This window comes from Oncorhynchus tshawytscha, linkage group LG15 (genome assembly GCF_018296145.1).
Source record: "Oncorhynchus tshawytscha isolate Ot180627B linkage group LG15, Otsh_v2.0, whole genome shotgun sequence".
Taxonomy (NCBI): Eukaryota; Metazoa; Chordata; class Actinopteri; order Salmoniformes; family Salmonidae; genus Oncorhynchus; species Oncorhynchus tshawytscha.
The window spans coordinates 28,218,043-28,245,000 of NC_056443.1; the positions used below are offsets into that span (position 1 = coordinate 28,218,043).

General features: G+C 43.8%; 1 protein-coding gene across 1 annotated transcript in view; it reads right to left on the minus strand.

The window, feature by feature from the left end:
* Positions 1-26,958, minus strand: part of LOC112214891 (neurexin-2-like) — a 1,125,107-nt gene that overhangs the window by 620,584 nt on the left and 477,565 nt on the right.

Sequence of the window (26,958 nt, forward strand, 5' to 3'; positions counted from 1 at the left end):
CAGTGACATCTCCATCTGTTGTGGAGAAAACAAGCTGAAAGGCTGACAGCCAGGTAGGAGTGCAAGCTGTGGGACGCTCCAGAATATATTTAGCCTACCCAATGCCTACAGCTTAGACAAGGAAAATCCCTTTGCTAGTGCTGAATGCATTGCTAATTAGTTTAGTGGTTAGCATCATGGCTAGAGTGGGTAGCATCACTAGAGCAGTTAGCATTACAGCTAGCATCATGGCTAGAGCAGTGGGAATCATAGCTAAAGGGGTTAGCATCATGGCTAGACCAGTGGGAATCATAGCTAAAGGGGTTAGCATCATGGCACGAGTGGTTACCCCATAGAGATAGAGGACTCATCTGTTTGTATCCGTGCCATTAAAGTGTCTGTGACAGCATAGGCAGCCCCATGGAGGCTGTCTCCATTTTGAAGTAGTACATGTTCTTGTTCTTTACTGGCTGATTGCTCTCAATTCAAAGGAATCCCCGCCCAGTTGACTATATTAAGATGGTGGAAGCCCTCAGCGGAAACGTCATGCTAAAACAGATTATATCAATGATAAATGGGTTAGCCACATAGATAGAGTAGTTAGCATCAAGCACAGTTAGCAGCTTGGCTAGTGAGCCTCATTCTCAGTGCTTGTTATTACATTGAGTCTGCCGTCAAGGAATGAGTGCATGAGATAACTAGTTCTCACAAGGGGGCCCCAGTGGGGGATTCCACAGTAGCTGGGCTCACTTTCAGGAATCAACAACAAAACACCATGGGGTGTGTTGCGGATTTGAGAGAAGAGTGCTAGCTGAGCGCAGCAGGACGTCACTGGGTCATCCTAGCATAGCTATTTAGCCCTGAAGCTAATGAAGGGATTCTGAGGTAGTGTCCTGCTGTTTACTTCCCTGCTAAGTGATATGTGGGGACCTGAGGGATGGAGTTTGGGGTGAGAGAGAGCAACAAAACCGCTTTGATTGCAGTGAAGAAGCTACATTGACAGTTTGTGTCTCTGCGATGTGAAGATGAGATTGAGACAGGGTGGAATGTGGCTAGTGGCTGACGCCGTGGCATTTCAAGGTCCCACAAGCAGGATGAAAAGAGAAGCAGGCCCTTCATTATATGTGGCTGTCTGATACAAACAAGGGATGAGCCAGAAAGTGAGGGAGGGAGACGTGATGAGAGGGATTGATGAGCTAGTGAGAATGAAAGAGAGAAAGTGAGGGAGAGAGACGTGATGAGAGGGATTGATGAGCTAGTGAGAATGAAAGAGAGAAAGTGAGGGAGAGAGACGTGATGAGAGGGATTGATGAGCTAGTGAGAATGAAAGAGAGAAAGTGAGGGAGGGAGACGTGATGAGAGGGATTGATGAGCTAGTGAGAATGAAAGAGAGAAAGTGAGGGAGGGAGATGTGATGAGAGGGATTGATGAGCTAGTGAGAATGAAAGAGAGAAAATGAGGGAGGGAGATGTGATGAGAGGGATTGATGAGCTAGTGAGAATGAAAGAGAGAAAGTGAGGGAGGGAGACGTGATGAGAGGGGTTGATGAGCTAGTGAAAATGAAAGAGAGAAAGTGAGGGAGGGAGACGTGATGAGAGGGATTGATGAGCTAGTGAGAATGAAAGAGAGAAAGTGTCACGACTTCCACCGAAGGTGGCTCCTCTCCCTGTTCGGGCGGCGCTCGGCGCTCGTCGTCACCGGTCTACTAGCTGCCACCGATCCTTTTTCCTTTTCATTTGGTTATGTCTGTCTTGTGTTTCACCTGTGTTCTCTTTGGGTAATTAGGGGGTATTTAAATCTCGCCATTTCCTCTGGGTTTTGTGCGGGATTGATTTGTTTGCTGTCATTTAGTTTTGGGTTGCGTTTTTGGGGTTCTGTTGAACAGGTGGGTTTTTCCCCGGACGGTGTCATGGTGGTTTGAGGCTACTGTTGTAGTCCTGTTTTTCCTGTTCTTTGGACCATGTTAATTAAACGCCCTTTTCGAAACTTGCTTTCTCCTGCGCCTGACTCTACACCCACATCTCCTTCTGGAGTTTGTTGACAGAAATATAGATGGAAGGAGTGACTGAGAAAGACAGGTGTGATTCTAAAGTATGTAGCGATATCGGTTGACGTTCCCCTGACGGGTGGACCCACCGCGTCATAGAAAACCCCAACCAGAGCAAAAAGTGCACTACTCATTAGTCCCAATACAGCCACCCCAACCTCCACTCTTCCCTATCCCTGTATCCCCCCAGAACCTACCTGGAACAAGTGCTTAACACTATGGGCTACTGTATGTTTAAGATTAAACTATATTGGACCAGTTATGTTCGCTACTGGAGCAGTAGGGAGACATGAAAACCACACAACTGAATAATTTAGGAAAATAATGCCAGCTTGTATTTTGTAAATACAAATTCTTCCAAAAATAAAGAATCACCTTGAGTAAATATTGATGTGTGAAATTTGTACAATGAGCTTAATATGTATTCAATAAATCAACACATTTTACTTCCTGACTGATGTCTTGAGATGTTGCTTCAATATATCCACATAATTTTTTTCCCTCATAATGCCATCTATTTTGTGAAGTGCACCAGTCCGTCCTGCAGCAAAGCACCCCCACAACATGATGCTGACACCCCCGTGCTTCACTGTTGGGATGGTGTTCTTCGGCTTGCAAGCCTCCCCCTTTTTCCTCCAAACATAACGATGGTCATTATGGCCAAACAGTTCTATTTTTGTTTCATCAGAGCAGAGGACATTTCTCCAAAAAGTACGACCTTTGTCCCCATGTGCAGGTGCAAACCGTAGTCTGGCTTTTTTTATGGCGGTTTTGGAGCAGTGGCTTCTTCCTTGCTGAACGGACTTTCAGGTTGTGTTGATATAGGACTCATTTTACTGTGGATATAGATACTTTTGTACCTGTTTCCTCCAGCATCTTCACAGGGTCCTTTGCTGTTGTTCTGGGATTGATTTGCACTTTTTGCACCAAAGTAGGTTAATCTCTAGAAGACAGAACGCGTCTCCTTCCTGAGCGGTACGATGGCTGCGCGGTCCCATGGTGTTTATACTTGCGTACTATTGTTTGTACAGATGAACGTGGTACCTTCAGGCATTTGGAAATTGTTCCCAAGGATGAACCAGACTTGTGGAGGTCTACAATTGTATTTCTGAGGTCTTGGCTGATTTCTTTAGATTTTCCCATGATGTCAAGCAGAGGCACTGAGGTTGAAGGTCGGCCTTGAAATACATCCACAGGTACGCCTCCAATTGACTCAAATTATGTAAATTAGCCTATCAAAAGCTTCTAAAGTCATGACATAATTTTCTGGAATTTTCCAAGTTGTTTCAAGGCACAGTCAACTTAGTGTATGTAAACTTCTGACCCACTGGAATTGTGGTACAGTGAATTATAAGTGAAATAATCTGACTGTAAAATATTGTTGGAAAAATGACTTGTGTCATGCACAAAGTAGATGTCCTAACCGACTTGTCCAAACTATAGTTTGTTAACAAGAAATATGTGGAGTGGTTGAAATACGAGTTTTAATGACTCCAACCTAATTGTATGTAAACTTACTTCAACTGTAAACTGACTTCAACTGGTTCGAGCCCTGAATGCTGATTGGCTGACAGGTGTGATATATCATACTGTACCACGGGTATGACAAAACATTTATTTTCACTGCTCTAATTACGTTGGTAACTAGATTATAATAGCAATAAGGCACCTCGGAGGTTGGTGGTAAATGGCCAATATACCACAGCTAAGGGCTGTGTCCAGGCACTCCGCAATGCATCGTGACTAAGAACAGCCCTTAGCCATGGTATATTGGCCATATACCACACCCCCCTCATGCCTAATTGCTTAAATATACTGTAGGCCTTAGATTTAATCTCATACAGGACTAATAAAATAAAATGTAGTCAAAATGCTTTATACTTTAACTACAGCACCAGGTTCACATGAGCTAAACAATAAACTAACCTGGGCAATGCAAAGGATTTTACACAACTACAGCAGTAGCCTAGCCTGTGCAAATGGAACGTACTAGTGCTTACACCTATACACATTTGCTATTTCAATTGATCGATAGCTGAGCTAGCCTAAATGTTAACGGCTTGTGCGTATGCTAGGTTCAGTATGAACACGCACAAAATGCTAGCAATAGTTTAGCTAGCCTAATCGCTAGCAGCTCGTTCTCCTTATGAAATCTCACCAAGTCCTTGCTTTGATACCGCCCAGGATATATAAGTGAGTGTTAATATTGTTTTTTTCTCTTTTTAGACAACTTCTCACAACGATTGGAAACTTGTTTTTTTCTTCCATGGAATGTTGGTAGCTCTTCACGTTCCGTTCTAGCTCTTTTTCATCATGTTGGTGCCGACTGTATAACGTGAGGTTAGGAAAGGGACTAAGAGAATATTGAGTTTTGATTGGCTCAAAATAAACTGCCCGTCATGCAGCTTCTGACAGGTGATTTGTAATAGCTGTCAACTTAAACATATCAATAACAATATAGTATATTCTGTTTGGTTACTGGAATCTCACTAGTAATGATAAGTATTCAACATTAGTTAACCTGCGTTATGTACCACTTGCATCAATATTTCTCTCTCCCTCTTTCTTTATCTCTTCATCGCCCTCTCCCTTTTTCTCTCTCTCCCTCCCCCTCTCCCTCTCTTGCAGGGCCGGCTCTTTTGGGGGCCCTAAGCAAGATTTGGTTGGGGGGCCCCCCACCTCATTGCAAAACATTTTTGTGGCCCCCATCTTGACGGTGGAGTTTTAAAGCTAATTTCCTGCTATTCTAAATATTTGGTAATGACTTATGCTATGTTAACATGACTAACAAAATCAATGTGAGCCCTCTAAAGGTCAAAGTCCTGGGGCACGTGCCCTGCATTCCCGATCAGTATTCAGTCAAGATAGCTCACTAGACTAACTACAAATCTAAAATGTGTTAACTGACATGAATTATTGAGTGACTGTCAGTGCTCAAAAACAACTGATGCACAACCACATCTTGAAATTGCGCCCGGTGTACTCTACTATTCTTATTGTCAATATTACGTTTGGACACCGACTGAGTTCCTACAAAATCTGACACAGTTACCATTGACAGGGATCTTGCTGAAAGCTTTCTACAGAATGCGGTCATGGGTTATTTCTTATGATTCCTGAACAGCATTTTCATCCACCCATTGGACAATTTCTTCCTCAAAGAAATGGTTGCATGAATCCAATAGGTCACTGAAGCAGGCAATTATTTTATTTAGTATTATAGATTAAGCTGTGATGCAAACATTTTTGAAAAACCTTTAATAACCAAGGAGGATAAATAGTTAAACAATCAATTGATTGGTAGACTGACGGTGACGATCGATGAAAATACATTACAATCAAGTGGTGGTTGTAGATACCCACTCAAGGTTCCTTCTGATTAATAAATACTGTAGATAAACATATTTTTAAAGACAACACACATAATGTACCTTCAGTTGTAGTCATTCTCCATGTGATGTCATCTCAACTCTTCCCTGGTCCCTCTCTTCACCCTCCTTACCTCGTTCTCATTTCAAATTCATATTTCCCCCCCTCATCTCTCCTTGTTTCACATTCCTCTCCCTCTCCTCCCCTTCCATCTCTCCATGTGTTTCAAATTGCTCTCCCTCCCTTGCATCTCTCCCTTTCTCATACCCCATCCATCTCTCCCTGTGTTTCAAATCCCTCTCTCCTCCTGTCACAGCCCATTCGCCCCTCCGCCAGCTGTGCAGGGTAGAGGCCTGCTGTGCCAAGTGCCATTTGGTTAGCTACTTCCTGGCCAGTAATTGTGCAGACATTTCCCCCCCCTCTGCCCTCCTCTACTCTCTTCACTGGAGCAGAAGATGGATCATCTCTCACCCGTCTTTATTTCTCCTTTAACTCAATCTCCCTCTCTCTCTCTCTGATTCACTCTCTCTCTCTCTCTCTCTCTGATTCTCTCTCTCTCTCTCTCTCTCTGATTCACTCTCTCTCTCTCTCTCTCTGATTCACTCTCTCTCTCTCTCTCTCTGATTGATTTCTCTCTCTCTCTCTCTCTCTGATTCACTCTCTCTCTCTCTCTCTCTCTCTCTCTGATTCACTCTCTCTCTCTCTCTCTCTCTGATTCTCTCTCTCTCTCTCTCTCTGATTCTCTCTCTCTCTCTCTCTCTCTCTCTGATTCACTCTCTCTCTCTCTCTCTCTGATTCACTCTCTCTCTCTCTCTCTCTCTCTGATTCTCTCTCTCTCTCTCTCTCTCTCTGATTCTCTCTCTCTCTCTGATTCACTCTCTCTCTCTCTCTCTCTGATTCTCTCTCTCTCTCTCTCTCTCTGATTCTCTCTCTCTCTCTCTCTCTGATTCATGTTTTTCTCCCTCCATGTTTCCCCCTTTCTCTCTCTCTCTCTCTGATTCACTCTTTCTCTCAACTCTCTCTGATTGGCATCCTCATCTCTCTCTCTCTCCAATAATCAGCACTCTCTCTCTCTCTGATTGAGCTCGAAGTGGGAGAACTCTCTCTCTCTCTGATTCACTCTTTCTCTCTCTCTGATTCATTGTCTCCTGCTCTCTCTCTCTGATTCATGTTCATTCTCTCTCTCTCTCTCTGATTCAGTAACTCTCTCTCTCTCTCTCTCTGATTCCACAGCTCTCTCTCTCTCTCTGATTCTCTCTCTCTCTCTCTCTCTGATTCACTCTCTCTCTCTCTCTCTCTCTCTCTGATTCACTCTCTCTCTCTCTCTCTCTCTGATTCTCTCTCTCTCTCTCTCTGATTCACTCTCTCTCTCTCTCTCTCTCTCTCTCTGATTCACTCTCTCTCTCTCTCTCTCTCTCTGATTCACTCTCTCTCTCTCTCTCTCTGATTCACTCTCTCTCTCTCTCTCTCTGATTCACTCTCTCTCTCTCTCTCTCTCTGATTCACTCTCTCTCTCTCTCTGATTCACTCTCTCTCTCTCTGATTCTCTCTCATTCTCTCTCTCTCTCTCTCTCTGATTCTCCTCTCTCTCTCTCTCTCTGATTCTCTCTCTCTCTCTCTCTCTCTCTGATTCTCTCTCTCTCTCTCTGATTCTCTCTCTCTCTCTCTCTCTGATTCTCTCTCTCTCTCTCTCCTCTCTCTCTCTCTGATTCACTCTCTCTCTCTCTCTGATTCTCCTCTCTCTCTCTCTCTCTCTCTGATAGATCTCTCTCTCTCTCTCTCTCTCTCTAGGATCTCTCTCTCTCTCTCTCTCTCTCTGATTCACTCTTTCTTTTCCTTGTTATCTCATGTTTTTTCTCCCTCCATGTTTCCCCCTTTCTCTTCCTCTTGTGTTCTCATTCTCTGCGTGAACCCAGATCATTTGACAAAAGTCTTTCTCATGCAACCTGGCTAAAACGTGGGAATATGGCATCCTGTAACATCTTACAACTAATACAAAACTAAACCAATAATCAGCACTGATCACATATGTGAGCTAGAATGAGCTAGAGAACGAAGTGGGAGAACGAGTGAAAAAAAAGAGAGGGAACGGCACATGAACACAATAGAGGGATAACTACAAGTGCTGAACTTTCATAACATCAATCATATTGATCATTGTCTCCTGCTGGTTTGGGTGTGTTGTACAGTACATGTTCATTCTGTAGCAGCCGTTGGAGCAGGAGCCGAGCTCCCGCAGTGGAATGCTTGCAGTAACTCACGGCCCGAGGACATCTCTCCTCTCCACAGCTCCATCTCTCTCCCATGGCCCTACAGATGATTGTGGGTAGCACACTGGCTGCCACGCTCGTAATAATCACCATCAATCAAGTTGAAAGACTGTCAGCTAATAGTGGTTATATTGGTTTATACAATGGGATGGGGCGCCATGTCGCCCATATGTTCTCAGAGTAATTATCGAAATCGGCGTCGGCGTGTACCAGCACATCAAACTCAGGCTTGATGGTTTATTGCTGTTGGTTTCTCCTCTCTTCACCAGGATAGATCTCCTCTCCTCATTAGGATAGGTCTCCTCTCTCATTAGGATAGGTCTCCTCTCTTCATTAGGATAGGTCTCCTCTCCTCATTAAGATAGGTCTCCTCTCCTCATTAGGATAGGTCTCCTCTCTTCATTAGGATAGGTCTCCTATCTCATTAGGATAGGTCTCCTCTCTCATTAGGATAGGTCTCCTCTCTTCATTAGGATAGGTCTCCTCTCCTCATTAAGATAGGTCTCCTCTCCTCATTAGGATAGGTCTCCTCTACTCATTAGGATAGATCTCCTCTCCTCATTAGGATAGGTCTCCTCTCTTCATTAGGATAGATCTCCTCTCCTCATTAGGATAGGTCTCCTCTCCTCATTAGGATAGGTCTCCTCTCTTCATTAGGATAGATCTCCTCTCATCATTAGGATAGGTCTCCTCTCCTCATTAGGATAGGTCTCCTCTCTCATTAGGATAGATCTCCTCTCCTCATTAGGATAGGTCTCCTCTCTCATTAGGATAGGTCTCCTCTCTTCATTAGGATAGATCTCCTCTCCTCATTAGGATAGGTCTCCTCTCTCATTAGGATAGGTCTCCTCTCCTCATTAGGATAGGTCTCCTCTCTTCATTAGGATAGGTCTCCTCTCTCATTAGGATAGATCTCTTCTCTTCATTAGGATAGGTCTCCTCTCTTCATTAGGATAGGTCTCCTCTCTCATTAGGATAGGTCTCCTCTCTCATTAGGATAGGTCTCCTCTCCTCATTAGGATAGGTCTCCTCTCTCATTAGGATAGGTCTCCTCTCTCATTAGGATAGGTCTCCTCTCTCATTAGGATAGGTCTCCTCTCTTCACCAGGATAGATCTCCTCTCCTCATTAGGATAGGTCTCCTCTCTCATTAGGATAGATCTCCTCTCCTCATTAGGATAGGTCTCCTCTCTCATTAGGATAGGTCTCCTCTCTTCATTAGGATAGGTCTCCTCTCTCATTAGGATAGGTCTCCTCTCTCATTAGGATAGGTCTCCTCTCCTCATTAGGATAGGTCTCCTCTCTCATTAGGATAGGTCTCCTCTCTCATTAGGATAGGTCTCCTCTCCTCATTAGGATAGGTCTCCTCTCCTCATTAGGATAGGTCTCCTCTCCTCATTAGGATAGGTCTCCTCTCTCATTAGGATAGGTCTCCTCTCTTCATTAGGATAGGTCTCCTCTCTCATTAGGATAGGTCTCCTCTCTCATTAGGATAGATCTCCTCTCCTCATTAGGATAGGTCTCCTCTCTCATTAGGATAGGTCTCCTCTCTTCATTAGGATAGGTCTCCTCTCTCATTAGGATAGGTCTCCTCTCTCATTAGGATAGGTCTCCTCTCCTCATTAGGATAGGTCTCCTCTCTCATTAGGATAGGTCTCCTCTCTCATTAGGATAGGTCTCCTCTCTCATTAGGATAGGTCTCCTCTCTCATTAGGATAGGTCTCCTCTCCTCATTAGGATAGGTCTCCTCTCTCATTAGGATAGATCTCCTCTCCTCATTAGGATAGGTCTCCTCTCCTCATTAGGATAGGTCTCCTCTCTTCATTAGGATAGATCTCCTCTCCTCATTAGGATAGGTCTCCTCTCTTCATTAGGATAGGTCTCCTCTCCTCATTAGGATAGGTCTCCTCTCTTCATTAGGATAGATCTCCTCTCCTCATTAGGATAGGTCTCCTCTCTTCATTAGGATAGATCTCCTCTCCTCATTAGGATAGGTCTCCTCTCTTCATTAGGATAGATCTCCTCTCCTCATTAGGATAGGTCTCCTCTCTCATTAGGATAGGTCTCCTCTCCTCATTAGGATAGGTCTCCTCTCTCATTAGGATAGGTCTCCTCTCTCATTAGGATAGGTCTCCTCTCCTCATTAGGATAGGTCTCCTCTCTCATTAGGATAGATCTCCTCTCCTCATTAGGATAGGTCTCCTCTCCTCATTAGGATAGGTCTCCTCTCTTCATTAGGATAGATCTCCTCTCCTCATTAGGATAGGTCTCCTCTCCTCATTAGGATAGGTCTCCTCTCTTCATTAGGATAGATCTCCTCTCCTCATTAGGATAGGTCTCTCTCTCTCATTAGGATAGGTCTCCTCTCCTCATTAGGATAGGTCTCCTCTCCTCATTAGGATAGGTCTCCTCTCCTCATTAGGATAGGTCTCCTCTCTCATTAGGATAGGTCTCCTCTCTCATTAGGATAGGTCTCCTCTCCTCATTAGGATAGGTCTCCTCTCTCATTAGGATAGATCTCCTCTCGTCATTAGGATAGGTCTCCTCTCCTCATTAGGATAGGTCTCCTCTCTTCATTAGGATAGATCTCCTCTCCTCATTAGGATAGGACTCCTCTCTTCATTAGGATAGGTCTCCTCTCCTCATTAGGATAGGTCTCCTCTCCTCATTAGGATAGGTCTCCTCTCTTCATTAGGATAGGTCTCCTCTCTCATTAGGATAGGTCTCCTCTCCTCATTAGGATAGGTCTCCTCTCTCATTAGGATAGGTCTACTCTCTTCACCAGGATAGATCTCCTCTCCTCATTAGGATAGGTCTCCTCTCTCATTAGGATAGGTCTCCTCTCTTCACCAGGATAGATCTCCTCTCCTCATTAGGATAGGTCTCCTCTCTCATTAGGATAGGTCTCCTCTCTCATTAGGATAGGTCTCCTCTCTCATTAGGATAGGTCTCCTCTCTCATTAGGATAGGTCTCCTCTCTCATTAAGATAGGTCTCCTCTCCTCATTAGGATAGGTCTCCTCTCCTCATTAGGATAGGTCTCCTCTCTCATTAAGATAGGTCTCCTCTCTCATTAGGATAGGTCTCCTCTCTCATTAGGATAGGTCTCCTCTCTCATTAGGATAGGTCTCCACTCTTCACCAGGATAGATCTCCTCTCCTCATTAGGATAGGTCTCCTCTCTTCACCAGGATAGATCTCCTCTCTCATTAAGATAGGTCTCCTCTCCTCATTAGGATAGGTCTCCTCTCCTCATTAGGATAGGTCTCCTCTCTCATTAAGATAGGTCTCATCTCTCATTAGGATAGGTCTCCTCTCTCATTAGGATAGGTCTCCTCTCTCATTAGGATAGGTCTCCTCTCTTCATTAGGATAGTCTCCTCTCCTCATTAGGATAGGTCTCTCATTCTCTCTCTCATTAGGATAGATCTCCTCTCCTCATTAGGATAGGTCTCCTCTCTCATTAGGATAGGTCTCCTCTCCTCATTAGGATAGGTCTCCTCTCTCATTAGGATAGGTCTCCTCTCTCATTAGGATAGGTCTCCTCTCCTCATTAGGATAGGTCTCCTCTCTCATTAGGATAGATCTCCTCTCCTCATTAGGATAGGTCTCCTCTCCTCATTAGGATAGGTCTCCTCTCTTCATTAGGATAGATCTCCTCTCCTCATTAGGATAGGTCTCCTCTCCTCATTAGGATAGGTCTCCTCTCTTCATTAGGATAGATCTCCTCTCCTCATTAGGATAGGTCTCCTCTCTTCATTAGGATAGATCTCCTCTCCTCATTAGGATAGGTCTCCTCTCTCATTAGGATAGGTCTCCTCTCCTCATTAGGATAGGTCTCCTCTCTCATTAGGATAGGTCTCCTCTCTCATTAGGATAGGTCTCCTCTCCTCATTAGGATAGGTCTCCTCTCTCATTAGGATAGATCTCCTCTCGTCATTAGGATAGGTCTCCTCTCCTCATTAGGATAGGTCTCCTCTCTTCATTAGGATAGATCTCCTCTCCTCATTAGGATAGGACTCCTCTCTTCATTAGGATAGGTCTCCTCTCCTCATTAGGATAGGTCTCCTCTCCTCATTAGGATAGGTCTCCTCTCTTCATTAGGATAGGTCTCCTCTCTCATTAGGATAGGTCTCCTCTCCTCATTAGGATAGGTCTCCTCTCTCATTAGGATAGGTCTCCTCTCTTCACCAGGATAGATCTCCTCTCCTCATTAGGATAGGTCTCCTCTCTCATTAGGATAGGTCTCCTCTCTTCACCAGGATAGATCTCCTCTCCTCATTAGGATAGGTCTCCTCTCTCATTAGGATAGGTCTCCTCTCTCATTAGGATAGGTCTCCTCTCTTCATTAGGATAGGTCTCCTCTCCTCATTAGGATAGGTTTCCTCTCCTCATTAAGATAGGTCTCCTCTCCTCATTAGGATAGGTCTCCTCTACTCATTAGGATAGGTTTCCTCTCCTCATTAGGATAGGTCTCCTCTACTCATTAGGATAGGTCTCCTCTCCTCATTAGGATAGGTCTCCTCTCCTCATTAGGATAGGTCTCCTCTCCTCATTAAGATAGGTCTCCTCTCCTCATTAGAATAGGTTTCATCTCCTCATTAGGATAGGTCTCCTCTCCTCATTAAGATAGGTCTCCTCTCCTCATTAAGATAGGTCTCCTCTCCTCATTAAGATAGGTTTCCTCTCCTCATTAAGATAGGTCTCCTCTCCTCATTAGGATAGGTCTCCTCTCTTCATTAGGATAGGTCTCCTCTCCTCATTAGGATAGGTCTCCTCTCCTCATTAAGATAGGTCTCCTCTCCTCATTAGGATAGGTCTCCTCTCTTCATTAGGATAGGTCTCCTCTCCTCATTAGGATAGGTCTCCTCTCCTCATTAAGATAGGTCTCCTCTCCTCATTAGTATAGGTTTCATCTCCTCATTAGGATAGGTCTCCTCTCCTCATTAAGATAGGTTTCCTCTCCTCATTAAGATAGGTCTCCTCTCCTCATTAGGATAGGTCTCCTCTCTTCATTAGGATAGGTCTCCTCTCCTCATTAGGATAGGTCTCCTCTCCTCATTAAGATAGGTCTCCTCTCCTCATTAAGATAGGTTTCCTCTCCTCATTAAGATAGGTCTCCTCTCCTCATTAAGATAGGTCTCCTCTCCTCATTAAGATAGGTCTCCTCTCCTCATTAAGATAGGTTTCCTCTCCTCATTAAGATAGGTCTCCTCTCCTCATTAAGACAGGTTTCCTCTACTCATTAGGATAGGTCTCCTCTCCTCATTAAGATAGGTCTCCTCTCCTCATTAAGATAGGTCTCCTCTCCTCATTAGGATAGGTGTCTTCTCCTCATTAAGATAGGTCTCCTCTCCTCATTAAGATAGGTCTCCTCTCCTCATTAAGATAGGTCTCCTCTCCTCATTAAGATAGGTTTCCTCTCCTCATTAAGATAGGTCTCCTCTCCTCATTAAGACAGGTTTCCTCTACTCATTAGGATAGGTCTCCTCTCCTCATTAAGATAGGTCTCCTCTCCTCATTAAGACAGGTTTCCTCTCCTCATTAGGATAGGTCTCCTCTCCTCATTAGGATAGGTCTCCTCTCCTCATTAAGATAGGTCCCCTCTCCTCATTAAGATAGGTCCCCTCTCCTCATTAAGATAGGTCTCCTCTCCTCATTAAGATAGGTCTCCTCTCCTCATTAATATAGGTCTCCTCTCCTCATTAAGACAGGTTTCCTCTCCTCATTACGATAGGTCTCCTCTCCTCATTAAGATAGGTCTCCTCTCCTCATTAAGATAGGTCTCCTCTCCTCATTAAGACAGGTTTCCTCTCCTCATTAAGATAGGTCTCCTCTCCTCATTAAGACAGGTCTCCTCTCCTCATTAAGATAGGTCTCCTCTCCTCATTAAGACAGGTTTCCTCTCCTCATTAAGACAGGTTTCCTCTCCTCATTAAGATAGGTCTCCTCTCCTCATTAAGACAGGTCTCCTCTCCTCATTAAGATAGGTCTCCTCTCCTCATTAAGACAGGTTTCCTCTCCTCATTAAGATAGGTCTCCTCTCCTCATTAAGATAGGTCTCCTCTCCTCATTAAGATAGGTCTCCTCTCCTCATTAAGACAGGTTTCCTCTCCTCATTAAGATAGGTCTCCTCTCCTCATTAAGATAGGTCTCCTCTCCTCATTAAGATAGGTCTCCTCTCCTCATTAAGACAGGTTTCCTAGGGATGGGATTTTAAAGGGACTTCAGTGAGTTAACACATCTTTCTTATCACTGTGAGCATAACGATGTTGTCCTTTCTACTCAGAGACCAGTGAATAAGGGTGGAAAGTCATGTGTGTGTCTTAGTTATAGTGGTCTATCATGTTGTCCTAAAACCTATTGCAACCTTTATGGTGCTACTATGTTATTTCGACAATTTATTCCACAAATATGAATAGCTGTGGTCCTGTGTTTCAATGCCAGTCCTCTTCAAATCAATATGTTTCTTGTGATTTATTTGCAGGGTATCCTCTTTGCCATTTTGACTTGTTTTGATACCGCCCCGGATAGCAATAACCAGTACATTTAAGATATCTGCTCCTTTGACTCCTGTGTTGGCAGCAGCCCAAACTGACAGGCCTCAGACTGGGTTACTGACCTCACTCTCCGGAGTGTGAATGGTGGGGGCTCCATTGCTCTTTGAGCAGCATTTAATAATGTCATTAGAATTAGAAACGGATTTGCACTATTATTGTTAAAGTTAGTGTGTTTTGTGTTTGTTTCTTTGTGTGCGTGCATGTGCCTGTGTGTGTTGTGTGGTTTGACCAGCAGGTAAGGTAGGCCAGACCAGAAGCAAGTCTAAATGCTTCAGGTATCAAGCTGGCAGCTCATTCAAAAAACTACTCGTGCTGCTCTGTTGCCTCTCCCCATTGCTACCGCTGGCTGATACACAATGATTCAACTCATCAACTCTTATTTCCAGAACGGCTCAGTGAAGGTTGGCACTGCATGCTCACCAGGCCTATAGGTCAGTTAAGGCCGTGATTTGTACGCATGCATGTACGCACACACATACACACACACATACACACACACACATACACACATACACGCACACACACATACACACACACATACACACACACACATACACACATACACGCACACACACTACACACACACACACATACACACATACACGGCACATACACACACACACACACATACACGCAGACACACACACACACATACACACACATACACGCTTCAGACACACACACATGGCACACACACATACACACGCAGTGCTGCTCTGTTGCACACACATACACACACATACACACGCAGACACACACACACACACACACACACACATACACACGCAAAACACACACACACACATACACACACATACACACACAGACACACACACACACACATACACACGCAGACACACACACACACACATACACACACATACACACGCAGACACACACACACACATACACACACATACACACGCAGACACACACACACACACATACACACACATACACACGCAGACACACACACACACACACATACACATGCAGACACACACACACAGCCACAAATACACACACGCAGACACACACACACAGCCACACACGCATACACACACGCATACACACGCAGACACAAACACACACATACACACGCAGACACAAACACACAGCCACAAATACACACACGCGTACACACACGCATACACACACGCATACACACACGCATACACACACGCATACACACACGCACTGTAAGGCAGGTAGGGGTTTCCCCTGAGGGAGAGAAGGGGTTGAAGTACACTCAGGACTGAGTCATTTGTCACCGTTCAGCAGCAGGTCAGTCCGCTCCCTCTCAGCCCAGTGTGAGTTGGGTAAGTGAAGGGTTTATTCAGGATGGCATAGACAAACATCAGAAGTGAACGGAGGCTAAGGTTGGCTGCGCTCTAGGAGTGGCATTTGGGTAAATTGAAGGTTCAGTGGGAAAGAGAAAAGGGGTTTGTGAGCATAATGTGTGTGTGTGGCTGTGTATGTGTTTGTGTACGAATACAGTACATGTGTATGTGTAAATCCAGCAACATCTATAACAATACTGCTTGATCTAATCTACCATAGGAATGGGGCTACAGTAGTTTAGGTTCACTATCAGAGGACTGAGAGGCTATTTCTGGACCAAACTCTAATTGATTTGCATTCATTGGTCTTTTTATTTCTCATTATCTTCTCACACTGTGTGTGTGTGTGTGTGTGTGTGTGTGTGTGTGTGTGTGTGTGTGTGTGTGTGTGTGTGTGTGTGTGTGTGTGTGTGTTCGTGTGTATGTGTTCATTTGCTTTTCTGCATGCGTGCGTGTGCGCACGGTTCATGTGCTTGTCTGTTGTGTGTGTTGATGTCCGTTCTGTTTGTGTTGATTGGTATTGTGTGTGTTGATGGGTTTTTGTGTGTGTTGATGGGTGTTGTGTGTGTGTTGATGGGTATTGTGTGTGTGTGTCGATGGGTATTGTGTGTGTTGATGGATATTGTGTGTGTGTCGATGGGTATTGTGTGTGTGTTGATGGGTAGTGTGTGTGTGTTGATGGGTATTGTGTGTGTGTTGATGGATATGTGTGTGTGTGTGTTGATGTGTATTGTGTGTGTGTTGATGGGTATTGTGTGTGTGTTGATGGGTATTGTGTGTGTGTTGAAGGGTATTGTGTGTGTGTTGATGGGTATTGTGTGTGTGTTGATGGGTATTGTGTGTGTGTGTTGATGGTTATTGTGTGTGTGTTGATGGGTATTGTGTGTGTGTGTGTGTGTGTGTGTGTGTGTGTGTGTTGATGGGTATAGTGTGTGTGTGTGTGTGTTGATGGGTATTGTGTGTGTGTTGATGGGTATTGTGTGTGTGTTGATGGGTATTGTGTGTGTGTTGATGGGTATTGTGTGTGCGTTGATGGGTATTGTGTGTGTGTTGATGGGTGTTGTGTGTGTGTCTGTGTGTGTGTCTGTGTGTGTTCGTGTGTATGTGTTCATTTGCTTTTCTGCATGCGTCCGTGTGCGCACGGTTCATGTGCTTGTCTGTTGTGTGTGTTGATGTCCGTTCTGTTTGTGTTGATTGGTATTGTGTGTGTTGATGGGTTTTTGTGTGTGTTGATGGGTGTTGTGTGTGTGTTGATGGGTATTGTGTGTGTGTGTCGATGGGTATTGTGTGTGTGTGTCGATGGGTATGGTGTGTGTGTGTCGATGGGTATTGTGTGTGTGTGTCGATGGGTATTGTGTGTGTTGATGGATATTGTGTGTGTGTGTCGATGGGTATTGTGTGTGTGTTGATGGGTATTGTGTGTGTGTTGATGGGTATTGTGTGTGTGTTGATGGATATTGTGTGTGTGTGTTGATGTGTATTGTGTGTGTGTTGATGGGTATTGTGTGTGTGTTGATGGGTATTGTGTGTGTGTTGAAGGGTATTGTGTGTGTGTTGATGGGTATTGTGTGTGTGTTGATGGGTATTGTGTGTGTGTTGATGGGTATTGTGTGTGTGTGTTGATGGTTATTGTGTGTGTGTTGATGGGTATTGTGTGTGTGTTGATGGGTATTGTGTGTGTGTGTGTGTGTGTGTGTGTGTGTGTGTGTTGATGGGTATTGTGTGTGTGTGTGTGTGTGATGATGGGTATTGTGTGTGTGTTGATGGGTATTGTGTGTGTGTTGATGGGTATTGTGTGTGCGTTGATGGGTATTGTGTGTGTGTTGATGGGTGTGTGTGTGTGTGTGTGTGTGTGTGTGTGTGTGTGTGTGTGTGTGTGTGTGTGTGTGTGTGTGTGTGTTGATGGGTGTGTGTGTTGTGTGTGTGTGTGTTGATGGGTATTGTGTGTGTGTTGATGGGTATTGTGTGTGTGTTGATGGTATTGTGTGTGTGTTGATGGGTATTGTGTGTGTGTGTGTGTGTGTGTTGATGGGTATTGTGTGTGTGTTGATGGGTATTGTGTGTGTGTTGATGGGTGTTGTGTGTGTTGTTGGGTATGTGTGTGTGTTGATGGGTATTGTGCGTGTGTTGATGGGTATTGTGTGTGTGTTGATGGGTATTGTGTGTGTGTTGATGGGTATTGTGTGTGTGTTGATGGGTATTGTGTGTGTGTGTTGATGGGTATTGTGTGTGTGTGTTGATGGGTGTGTGTGTGTGTTGATGGGTATTGTGTGTGTGTTGATGGGTATTGTGTGTGTGTTGATGGGTATTGTGTGTGTGTTGATGGGTATTGTGTGTGTGTTGAAGGGTATTGTGTGTGTGTTGATGGGTATTGTGTGCGTGTTGATGGGTATTGTGTGTGTGTTGATGGGTATTGTATGTGTGTGTGTGTGTTGATGGGTATTGTGTGTGTGTTGATGGGTATTGTGTGTGTGTTGATGGGTATTGTGTGTGTGTTGATGGGTGTTGTGTGTGTTGTTGTGTATTGTGTGTGTTGATGGGTATTGTGCGTGTGTTGATGGGTATTGTGTGTGTGTTGATGGGTATTGTGTGTGTGTTGATGGGTATTGTGTGTGTGTTGATGGGTATTGTGTGTGTGTGTTGATGGGTATTGTGTGTGTGTGTTGATGGGTATTGTGTGTGTGTTGATGGGTATTGTGTGTGTGTTGATGGGTATTGTGTGTGTGTTGATGGGTATTGTGTGTGTGTTGATGGGTATTGTGTGTGTGTTGAAGGGTATTGTGTGTGTGTTGATGGGTATTGTGTGTGTGTTGATGGGTATTGTGTGTGTGTTGATGGTATTGTATGTGTGTGTGTGTGTTGATGGGTATTGTGTGTGTGTTGATGGGTATTGTGTGTGTGTTGATGGGTATTGTATGTGTGTGTGTGTGTTGATGGGTATTGTGTGTGTGTTGATGGGTATTGTGTGTGTGTTGATGGGTATTGTGTGTGTGTTGATGGGTGTTGTGTGTGTGTTGATGGGTATTGTATGTGTGTGTGTGTGTGTTGATGGGTATTGTGTGTGTGTTGATGGGTATTGTGTGTGTGTTGATGGGTATTGTGTGTGTGTTGATGGGTATTGTGTGTGTGTTGATGGGTATTGTGTGTGTTGATGGGTATTGTGTGTGTTGATGGGTATTGTGTGTGTGTTGATGGGTATTGTGTGTGTGTTGAAGGGTATTTGGGACATATATTTGGGAGAAGATCTATTGTAGATATATTTATGTGGAGAGCACACGTTGACGGATATAGCATGTAACAGATTGGGGTGTGAGGGAGTTTGAGGTAAAGTACAGTAGAGTATTTGGAGCAGAAGCAGACAGCTACTACACTTCACGTGTCTGTGTACAACGTTGGGTCTAGAAAGTTGCCATTGTTTGAGTGTATCTGAGGCAGAATGAGATGGCTATAATAATGTGGCTATGGGCAGCCAGAGACCGAGCATATGGTTACTGTACTCTATACTGTTATTATAAACTGGGTGGTTCAGGCCATGAATGCTGATTGGCTGAAAGCCGTGGTATATCAGACCATATACCATGGGTATGACAAAACACTTATTTTTACTGCTCTAATTACATTGGTAACCAGTTTATAATAGCAATGAGGCACCACGGGGGTTTGTGGTATATGACCAATATACCACGGCTAAGGGTGTTGCGTCGTGCCTGAGAACAGCCCTTTGCCGTGGTATATTGGCCACATACCACACCCCCTCATGCCTTATTGCTTTAACAGAACTGGAGCAGAGGGAAGATATACACACTGCTCTCCATGCTCTGCCCTCTGGCTCCAAACCTGGAGACACTACAGTTACCCCTCACTAATTACAACCACGTATAGGCCCAGGTGGGGAGGGCGAGTGGGTATGGGGTCCCTACAGGAACATGCTGCACTTGATGTCATACCATACATGTATGCACACACAGACACACACACTGGGTACAGTTGACGCACGTCAACCACGTCAAGTCAGCTGACTTGAAGTGGTTCTTTAGGGCAGTCGGGGGGGGGACAGACTTAACCAATGAGAGAGAGGGTAGATAAGTAAGCACTTGCTATTTCAGGAAATTAACACAATGTCACCTCTGCCCCCAGGGCCAGTTCTCTGCTCTGCTCTGCTCTACGCTGACAAACACCTTCTGAAAGTCCTACAGTGGTTGCTCCGCTACAAGTTTTGCGATTATGCTGCGGGACTTAGAGGTGATTTGTGGTTTAGTACGTTACCCTGCGTCACTACTTCATTGCTCCAGACCAGCGCAAGGGGGAGTTAGAGCACTGATTATGCTTTTGGGTCCCAAGGCGCTACTGTGTCTCTACCTGACAATGAATGGGCGACATAAACCTAAATAGAAACTGATGCACGACTTCAGTATTACTTACTAAAACTGTTATTACACTAAGGTTTTCATTCTAAGAGAAACTTAGACTACAATTAGGGTGTGGAAATGTTAGGATTATTTTTCTCTTACTGTAGTACTGTAGCCTACTCCCGACCGGTCATGTTGTACAGCCCCTAGGTGGCACAGTGGTCTAAGACACTGCATTGCGGTGTGTTGCTACAGATGCTAGTTCAATACACGTGCCGGCCTCGACTGGGAGACCCATGAAATGACTGTAGGTTTTTGGTTTCTCTCACTCTAAAAACATAAATAAATACTTTTAAATAACATCTGGCTTTATTTACAAATTAGTAACAATGTCTCACCCCATGTTCAAGAATGCCCTTTTTCTCACTCATTTTACGTTATTTGAAAACGAAATCATCTACAAAATAATGTTATTTTTTACAGAAAGCTATTATTATTATTATTAATAATTTATAATTCTATAAAAGCCTGTTGGATATTCTCAAAGATATGTTATTAACCCTGTTATTAGCACGACAATATACAGTATATTGGTCATATTGGTCATGGCTCCTGAGTGGCACAAAATGGGATTGCCTTGCAGTTCTCCAGCTGTATCCACTGAAATAGCGGTGGGCGCGCGAGGTTCAAGGCACGAGGGCAGGGGGCATGGGATGGGCCGCAGAGCCATGCACAGAAGACGGACCTAGCCTTTGGGGAAGGGAGGAGGAGGAGGAAGTGGCCCGATTAGCAACATAATCAAAGTGATGACAATCGGGGATCTTCTGTATACTTATGGCCTATTGTAAGCTGCAAGTCACAGCTTTCCAGTACTCCTCACCCCGCCCCAAACTCCACCCTCTAACACAGTTACCATTCAAAAATTAGCTGTTTATCTAAAACAAATTACATTGCGAACAAACAAACAGACGAAATGGACATAGTTTTCATCAAGCCAGCTTCTTCCTATGGTGCTACCCGTTCCAGGGCTAGGACCATAACCACCAGAGGACTTGAAAATGAGCCAGAGCTGAGAGGATCACCAACAGGTATTTTGGTTTCAGTGCATTTTCTTTAAAAAAATGTACATAGCCTATCAATGTGTAGGCATACTGTGTAATAAAACCGATAATTGAATAAAGGTTAAATAAAAATAAATACAAATTATTGTGTACTAAAAACATGAATGTGTTTTTGCAGAGCACACAACCATGCCGACAACCATCCATGAAGATCAGTGGATAAAGGACCACACCGAAAAAAAACTATTCTTATAATGTGTACGCGGCATTTGTATGTTGGAGTCACTTTGACTTCTTAATTGATCTAGCGTTTCTATCATAGGCCACTATAACCGATGGGGGCTCAGGGCGGTACCATTCTACTCATCTGATGAAGGTGCACATGGATCAGATACAAACTTTGAAGACCGAGATCGAGTCATTGAAGGCAGACTGGCAGAAAGATACATGTGACAGCTGATGCATTGGTCCAGAGATAGGCGGCATTAGCAGAGAGTCAGGCAGAGAATGACGCGTTGAAGAGGGCGAGGAACGAGATGGAGTCACAATCCTTGCCAGGCACAACTGTGAGCTCTGGAGCTCCACCTCCAACAGGCAGAGTCAACATACCTGATGGGTTCATCAGGTCGTCGGTTCACCCTGACATTTCCATTCCTCTTCTGACAACAGAACTTGACCAACTGCAAGGGCCGTCCAAACCGTTTTGCTGTTCTGCTATTCCAAGGATGTGTAAACGAAGAGAGATACCACGAGTGGTCACAGAATACCAACTGAGAAGTATCCCGAGGAAAATGTAGCTTACCAGTGAACCTCCGCATGTTCATCATTACTACTGTGTCTCAGAAGTTTCTGTCCATGACTGATGCAACCCAAAAAAAGAATGAAAGACCGTCAGTGAGTACTTGAGGTCACTGAGAATATCTGGACATGTCCTGCTCTCCCGTATGTAAGGAATTAGGCACTGTCCCATGTTTACTACATTATGTACGGTAGGCTATGTTTACTTGTCAGACTGCACAGTAGCCTAATAAACAAATGCAGGTGGCTTATGTCTTCAAAATGTTTGAAATGCTTTATTAGTCAAATGTAAAAGCATAAAATAATGATAAAAGTACTCAAAATGCAGATGTTTATTTAGTTTTGGATCCATAACAAATTACTATGGGAAAGAATATCACTGAATTACAGAAATATTGGAACAAAGTTGTCTAGTGAAGGTAAACAAATTGTTGCTTACTGGAAAATACTCTTTCAAACACACACTGTCATGTTGTACAGCTCCATTACGGCTATTAGCAGGGCTATATTTTGGCCTTTATAAATATGATTTTTGTCACGACTCCGACCGAAGGACACTCCCCTTCCCGTTCGGGTGGCGCTCGGGCGGTCGTCGTCGCCGGCCTACTAGCTGCTACTGATTATTTCCTCCCCCTCCTTATGTGTTGATTGAGTGCACCTGTTTTGAATTAGGTAGTAGGCTTTATTAGTCAGTCGGCCCGCAGAGTTCCTTGTGCGGGATTAATTATTGTGACCATCTGTTTAGTGTACTTGTGTGCACGTCTATGGGTTTTGTGTTTTTCCCATTTTGAGGGTTTTCCCTGGACCGTTTTAAGTCCCCCTGTTTGGGGGAATTTGTTTGTTCATTACGCCCTGTGTGTTCGTGAGGGTTGGCTTATGTTCGCCGTTTGTCGGTGCATTAAAATAGCACTCACCTGAACTCTCTGCTTCCTGCGCTTGACTCCTCACCCACTACACTCAGATCGTTACAATTTTGGCCTTTATTTAGATTACAAATCACTCACTGTCATTTTTTTGAAAACGAAATAACCTCCAAAACATCATTATATATAGACTACCCACTGTGGACATCTATTTCAGCGCCGTTTCTCGCTGCTCTGAGACAAGCATGGAGACACAAAAATGTTCATTATATTCCATGATATTCTTAATATGTGTGACTGAATATAAACAAGTGATGTCTGCTAAGTAATCAAGTTGATGGCACAGTCCTATAGCTTCGACACCTTCATAAAACGACCTCATGCAACCTCAAAATGTCGGATAAAGCGTATACTGTACAGTAATGTATTTCGCCATCAGCATCTTTATGCTTCGTTAATAAAATGAGGATAAAAATACTCTTTCAAAATACAGATGTTTATTTAGTTACGGATCCATAATGAATTACTAAGAGAATAAATATCACTGAATTACAGAAATATTGGAAGAAAGTTGTCCAGTGAAGGGAAACAAATTGGAGGGTAGGGGGAGAATTCTATTGTCAAATGTATACTTAGTTGTATACAAATGTATACTCCTGTCTCAGCCTCCAGTATTTATGCTGCAGTAGTTTATGTGTCGGGGGGCTAGGGTCAGTTTGTTATATCTGGAGTACTTCTTCTGTCTTCTCTGGTGTCCTGTGTGAATTTAAGTATGCTCTCTCTAATTCTATCTTTCTTTCTATCTCTCGGAGGACCTGAGCCCTAGGACCATGCCTCAGGACTACCTGGCATGATGACTCCTTGCTGTCCCCAGTCCACCTGGCCGTGCTGCTGCTCCAGTTTCAACTGTTCTGCCTGTGATTATTATTATTTGACCGTGCTGGTCATTTATGAACATTTGAACATCTTGGCCATGTTCTGTTATAATCTCCACCCGGCACAGCCAGAAGAGGACTGGCCACCCCTCATAGCCTGGTTCCTCTCTAGGTTTCTTCCTAGGGAGTTTTTCCTAGCCACCGTGCTTCTACACCTGCATTGCTTGCTGTTTGGGGGTTTAGGCTGGGTTTCTGTACAACACTTTTTCTGTACAGCATTTTGAGATATCAGCTGATGTACGAAGGGCTATATAAATACATTTGATTTGATTTGATTTAGTTAGGTTGGCTGTATCACAACTGGCCTTGATTGGTTGCAATTTCAGTTTAATCCACCAGAAAAGAGAAAACATATCCAACCGTGATTGGGAGTCCCGTAGGGCCGCAATTGGCAATTGGCCCAGCGTTTCTCTCCCTCTAAAAACAGAAATAAATGTTTTGGCCTTTACAAATATTATTTTGGCCTTTAATCAGATTACAATGGCTCCCTTTTGTTTAAAAAAAACAAAAAAACTCCAAAGTCATAGAGCCAGCACCTACATAAAGCTGAGTGACTCACTCATTCATTGCTTTGGATCAAAATAAATAATTACCAAAATTCTTTCTGATAGTCTTTAATAAAGAAATGCTTTGGTTATCCTGACCTGGACACCATGTACAGTATTATAATACTCCATTATGGGCTGGTAGTAGGACAATATACCTTTACCACCATCTCTCTGTATTTTTAATCTTTGTGGATGGAGCCTCCTGATTGGCGCAGCGGTCGAAGACACTGCGTCACTGTGCAAAATGCGTTGCTACAGATGCATGGTTGATTCCATGTGCTGTCGCCACCGGGAGACCCATATGTAATTATTGGCGATGACATCAGTGATTTTTTTTTATTTTTATATACTGTAGGCCTACCGTAGGCGACATGAGTCTCACTAGTGTTGAGTAATTTGCTGTGAAAAGTGGTGTAGGTCTTATTTATTTAAAGAGCATATTGACGTTAGAAGCAACAGGATTTGAAGCAAAAGCCTACCCGCGTGTGGTCAACTATTTTAGCACCGTTTCGCGGTGCTCTGAGACAAGCATGGGGACTGGTCTTGATAAATCAATGAGATCTCTGTTTGGGTATTGGTTAGACTACAATTAGTGTGTGGAAATGTTATGCTCTTAGTACTGTAGCCTACCATCACGTTGTACAGTGCCATATTTTCCAGTCCATCCTAACGGAAACCCTGAGGGTTTTTCGTTTTTCTTGGAACAGAAACACCATAATATTAATATAATAATTAATTAAGCCACATTTCTTAAAATCAGTCCCATATACTATGTTCTCACAAAAATAGGTTTTAAATTCTCTTGTACAGACAATATTAAAGGCTATCAAATGCTTCTCAAAGATGCCCTCTGGTGGTCAAACAAGCACTAACTAGCGTTAATGGTAACAGTGGCCGACACGTGCAATTGAATTCTGCAGCACCACGCAAGCTGTGCTGCAGTACACTGCAACTTTTGAAGAATCAACCACTGTAAACACACTCTATGTGCCATAAGTACAATAACAATATTAATCAGGGAATTTCAAATATGGACCTCGAAGCCAGTTCCACAAGTGATTTTCATTGTTCCCCTCTAATCAAGGACTGATTTATACCTGGGACACCAGGGGGTGCACTGTAATTATCAGGTAGAAGAGAAAACCAGCAGTATTGTGGACCTTGGGTTTGAATTCCTCTGACATCGTAGGAAAGGTAGGGGCGATACATCACGGCCTCTACAGTCGATTGAGACACCCGTGCGTCACACGGTGACATCATTTTGATTGTTGAATAGCTCCCTGTGTGTTTATGCTAGAGAGTTTCTTGTAGTGGCTGCAGTTCAATCCCCTCTTTCCGACGATATAACGTTTGTGCCTATTCCACAACATGGGGCATGTGGAAGCAGCCTTGTTCTACACATGAGAGGATCCGAACAAGAACATATTTATTGTTTATACCTACAGGGGTCCTAAAATTCCCCCCCAAAAATGGCTAAATTATACATTTTATGACCATCTTAAAACAATTTCCTACATTATCTTAGTAGATATTGCCATCTAAGGGCTTAGACCTACAGGGGAATACTATACCATAGGCATGAACTAGTAGAAGTGAAATCTTGAGCTCCAACTTTTAGATCAAGGAAGTCCCTTGCGTCCCATTAGCTGAGTTGTTTATGGGATTGTTTTTAAGTGTGTACATCTAACGATTCTTTAATCCACTCTGTGTCTGAAACTGGAGTGGTCACTTGGGTGTGGTGCTGAAGTTCAATTACTCCACAGAGTCTATGCGCTATGATCCATTATTATGGTGAATATGTTTTGAATCTTTCATAAAATAATGACAGTGTTAGGATCAATAGAAACTAACTTCAGTTTAGTAACTTTCATTGGGAATATAAAAGAATTGCTCAAAAGAACCACATTTAGAACCTTCTCTCATTAAAACATACTTTGAACAGTCTCATCGAGACATTGAGCCATTGAGCAGTCCCTTCCAGATGATTTGGAGAATGTTATGAAACCACGTAAAACCACCGTCTAGTCACAACCCCTGTATTGGGTAGGCCCAGCCCCTGCTACCCTATTCCCCCTAAAGCCTGCTTTTCCTTTCACACAGTGGTGGAAAAAGTACCCAATTGTCATACTTGAGTAAAAGTAAATAATGAATTCACTTGAAGACGAGAGTATCGAGCTCCCTCAGTCACACACATCCTTTTCCTCAATGGTGATCGTCATAAAGTCAGTGTGACGAACCTGAACCACTGATTCTTTCACAACAGTGTCATCTATCATTTGGTCATATCATAAAACCACGGTAACCAGAGGTGATTTACATGTAGCGTTATTAAAAGTTATGTGTGTTTAACCGTGTTCGCCCACTGAGCTAAAGCCAAATAATTACCGTAGCTTGGGGAGTCAACACAAGTCCTCAGGTCTCAGTCTGGCTAGCACCTTGCACTGCATGATGGGAGGGAAAAACCCTCATTTAGACACAACACCCTTTACCATTTTTCAAACCTGAAAGAGGTTGCACCTTTCTCTGTCTTCTCGTGTGGGAAAGAAAATGGAAATCAATGCATCTGGGCAGCACAGGAGCCCCAGCCATTAATGTGGAATTGATGGCTAATGTCACAGTCATTTTTCCTCATTCACAGGCCAATAGAAGTCTGAGGAAACTGGAAAGCCTAGGTGGGAGAGTGTAGGTCAGGGGCCGAATGAGAAGGGGCAGTAGGTGCAGGGGGATTGTGGTGAGCTAAGGGTGCAAGTGTTGAAATTCTCCATGAACGGGTCAACAAAACCATTATTTTGTTGGTCTTTCGCCAGCCCCCCTCTTCCTCACTGCAGGTCCATTATGTTTTG